The sequence below is a fragment of the Coffea eugenioides genome, unplaced genomic scaffold (assembly GCF_003713205.1).
Source record: "Coffea eugenioides isolate CCC68of unplaced genomic scaffold, Ceug_1.0 ScVebR1_548;HRSCAF=1245, whole genome shotgun sequence".
NCBI lineage: Eukaryota > Viridiplantae > Streptophyta > Magnoliopsida > Gentianales > Rubiaceae > Coffea > Coffea eugenioides.
In genome coordinates, this window is record NW_020864396.1 from 163,218 (window position 1) to 167,475 (window position 4,258).

Below are 4,258 nucleotides of genomic sequence, written 5' to 3' on the forward strand. Positions count from 1 at the left end.
AACCTCCTCTTCGTCTCCTCACTCTCACACTCACGCATGCACTCACCTTCCTTTCCACTTCCGTCCCACTGCATTTTCACCTGTCCCTACAACTTTTTCATTTAAATTTTTTTTTATATAAAAGTCAAAAAGGTTTTTAAATTTTTTTAAGAATCTATAAGTAGTATTAGTAGGACAAGTATTACCCAAAAAAAGAAAAAATTTTAAAAAAAGAAGAAGCTACCGACTGCCACAGTACTACTCCGTCCCACTACTAACATGTTACAACCTGCATCTGCTTCTGCATTTGAGTTTCCCACAAAAAAAAGGGATGAATATTTGTATTCGGTTGTTTGCTATGCACTGGGGCCATGCAGACCTTTTTTTTCACTTTTGATGGCCGGCAGAATTTTTGGAAATTTATCATGTAAGCCCGGCAGCCTTGAAGTTTATTTTTAAAAAAAAAAAAAAAGAAGCTGCAGGCTGTCGGCCTGACAGCCCGGCAGCTTTTTTGCAGATATTCCAGTGGCTGAAAAAATTCTCTTGCTTCTCGGGTTGTGTCAGCCCGACAGGCATAGTTTTGTACCAGAATTCTATCAGAACGTTATTGTTGCGAATTTTTTTTTCGAACAATAATTGGAGGAATTAGCCATTTTATAAAAGAATCTCAGAAAGCGTTCTACTACCCTCTTTTAGAGGATAGATTGTGGACTTTTAAACATACTAACGGGTTTACTAGCATCTAAAATCCCCATTAGCAAGTCCAAAATGCTTGCTACTGTCTAGGTGAGATATTGTCTCTGTTACAAGTTCATTAACCAATGATGCACACTTAAATATGTAGCTACTGATGCTTGTATAAATTTCCTACAACAGTTATCTAAAATTTCGTGAGTTCACTATGCTGTAATTTCCTAGCAGGCAACCAGGGAAAGGAGTAGTAAACTGATAATGCTTACAATCTTGATAGGATATTTGCCAAAATTTCCACGTTTTCACTTGCCTAAAACTAGTCCTTAAAGGGGAAATATTGCAAGCTCGGTAAAGGAGAAATTTATGGTTGGCTGTTGAAACTACAATGTGAAAAACACTCCAACAAATTCAACCTTTCCTGTTAATGCCTAATTACAGTTGGGAATTCACAGATTTCTTTTGGGCTTCTGGTAAGAATAATTGGAGAAATTTCGTTATAAGTCAGCAAGGAAAGCTTTCTGCTAGAAACCAAAAATATTGCCCGTCTTCTCCGACCTTTGAGGAAGACCCAGAAAGAAAATTGCAAAAAGAGATGGGAGAGTCTGTCAGACAACCGCAAGACCACCCCAACCAATGCCAGAGCGAAGGGCTGGGAACGATCCTCTACTGCCCTGGGAGCTCGGAAGCCGAGCAACAAGAGCTGTTAATCACGCTCTGGTCAAGCGGTCATATTTCATCCACCAGACGTGGTTTCCTGTCTCCTTAGAACTCAAGGACACAGAGGTACGAGCCTATAGAACAGATCCTGTTCAAGTAAGGTCGTGACCTTTGTGGCGAGATCTATTTCTTATAAACTTTGCAGCGCTCTATGTAGTTGTCGATGTGGGATAGCAATCAGGAGGTATTTTCGTGCACAAGTGAGATAAATAATCCAATTCTTTAATGACCAAGGTTAAAAAAAAAAAGGAGAGAGAGAATCAGATGTTTAGTCCTTGTTTGGCATTTGCAGCAATGTCAACTTGATTAACCTGATTCTTCCGCTGATCTAACAAGAAATAACTAATGGTTAAAAAACTCCAAGTAATTAATGCAATTATGGGTGAGAGTTAATTATAAAAATATCCATGAAGACGAATGACTAAAGTTAGAATGGATTAGATTTACACGAACAAATTATCCCTAAAAAGAAGCTAGCATTGTGTAGGTGCAGCAACCTATAAATTCTCCACATGAAAGCAATTACTACAAAGTAAGAGAGGGGTTATTAAAGAATAACGAGCAAAGGTAAATCAGGAAGGTAATAAATGGAATGTTCAAAAAGTTCATTCTTGTTCACAAATTCAGGGAATTAAAAGCAACGGAATGTGTGGAGAATACAATTTTGTCCATCTGATGACATTGTTGATTCTATTTTGACACCCAAATTCCCTTTTTGGGTTGTAAGGACAATATTGATCCCCTAATTAACATTTAATTATATATCTTGATAGAGAACTCTCTTTACCTCTTTGCATTGCACATTCTATTAAAATTTTCCAAAACAACCCCAACCCACGTCAATGACCGGCCCGAAAAAACCAACTACAAGATACACGTGAGAAGCACATGATGACATCTAAACTTCTGGCTAAATACTTTTGGCGCTGAGTCTATTATATTGAAAACTCCAGAATTTGAGTTTTTCAATTTTCAATTTTCAAATGACAATTTTGTAGATTGATCCTCGAGTTGCCATAAGATAATAGAATTGAGATGCTACTTTATCTTTAGGTTTATCGACCGAGTTTTAACAAGTCTGAATTTATCCCTCTTAAATGTCGGGTATTTCAAGCCAAGCTGAGTCCAAATTTTCAAGATGACAAAATGAATTGTGGATTACAAGGTGAACTTAGACTTGCACAAAAATGTCCCTTAAGCTTTCAACCTAATCAAGGTCATTAGATTTACCTCTCTTGAGGTCGGCCAAACTAGTGACCAATCCTTGGGATTTAGCCAAAATAAAAATTGTTGAAGGTAGAAAAATGATAAATGTATTAAATAAAAATGTAAATAAAAACAAAAATGATTCAAATTTAAAAGATACTACCAAAAGATAAACATAAGATCTGGTAAGAATAAGGGATAGAAAAATAAGTCACTCCACTCCCACTACTATCTTCGCTTTTCCTGATGTTGTGGATGCAATCAACACTACTGCCGTCACTACTGTTATGTATCTACCATTACTACTATCTCCTCTTGCTCTTTCTTTTTTCAATTATTTGATCTTAGGCACCGTTTCGATTGAAGGAAAGAGAAGGAAAGGAAAGAAAAGAACTCCAGAAGAAAAGAAAAAAGAGTAGAGGAAACTAGATTCCATCCATCTTATTTGAATTATGAAAGGAAAGAAAAGGAAATTATCATGTATTAATTACATTTTTATTCATAGTTTAAAAGTTTGATTTTTAAATACTTAATAGGTTTTTTAGGAATTTCGTAATTTTCATTAATTTTGGTGTCCTTTTCTTTCGTTTCTACTTACTTTTGGATAGAAAGTAAGCTGACAAAAATAACTAAATTTTTTCCTCCTTTTTCCTCCCTATCCTTTTCCTTCTCAAAAATCAATCCAAACACAAAAAATATTATCCCTCCATTTCCTTATCTTTTTTTTTTTTTTTTGTTCTTGGGGAGGGTAAAGAAGCCTAGCAGCATCTATTAGTACAATCAAACGTGGGATAGTCACCCCCCTAATATCATTTCCAATCACATTCCCTTTCTTTCCTTTTCCTTCCATTCGCTCAAAATAAACGGTGCCTTAGATATTATGTTCTTCCTCCTCCATATATATTCTCATTTTCTATTTACAAGCACATAAAGAAAAAGGTTGAGACACATGAAATTTGAGTCTCAATTTCCAGAATTAGAGAACTTGTTCAAGCTCGTGATTGGAATTGTATCGTGCATAAATTTTGTTTGCTTTCTTTTCTCCTTCCATAGAAGGTTCAAAACCGAGGTTGGGAGTTTGTTTGTGATAATAGTTGAAGTATTTTGATGGAGTTTGAAAATTTTTAATTAATGAAGATGGTAATCAATATCTAGTGTTAGCATTCATTTAATCCTTCTTGTTCTATTTTTTGTCTTGAATATAAGAAAGGAAAAATAAGAGAATTGAAAAAGAAGATTGCATTATTGTGTTTGAGAAAGAAGAAATTAAGTGTACTCAGAGGCATGGAAGTTTTATAACTACTTTCATGGTGAAGAAAGTTGATCGACTTGCCTTCAATGAGGTAACGTATTCAAGGTATTTTGGGAGCTTAATTACATAGATTTGCATTGCCAATTTAGACAATCACACTTTACTAATGGTTAGTGGTTGTTCGTTACAAAATTATGAGTGGAAAGGTTTATTTAGTTCGAATAAACCATGGGATTGATTAGCGGATTGGTCAAATCTTAGGGGAGGTAAATTACTTGATTCTAATTCTTCATAAATTAACCACGATCAGATTTTTATGAAGAAATGAGGTTCTCATATAAATTAACCGAATCAAGTATGGGTATTAATGAGGTTCTCATGTTCTGTTTCTTCAACACTGTTTTACTCTAC

General features: G+C 35.1%; 1 non-coding gene across 1 annotated transcript; it reads right to left on the reverse strand.

Annotated features, from left to right (window-relative positions):
- Positions 1-1,271: 1,271 nt before the first annotated feature.
- Positions 1,272-1,495, reverse strand: LOC113758512. Its single transcript, XR_003466770.1, has one exon. It is a non-coding gene; the product is annotated as a small nucleolar RNA U3 (small nucleolar RNA).
- Positions 1,496-4,258: the final 2,763 nt, after the last annotated feature.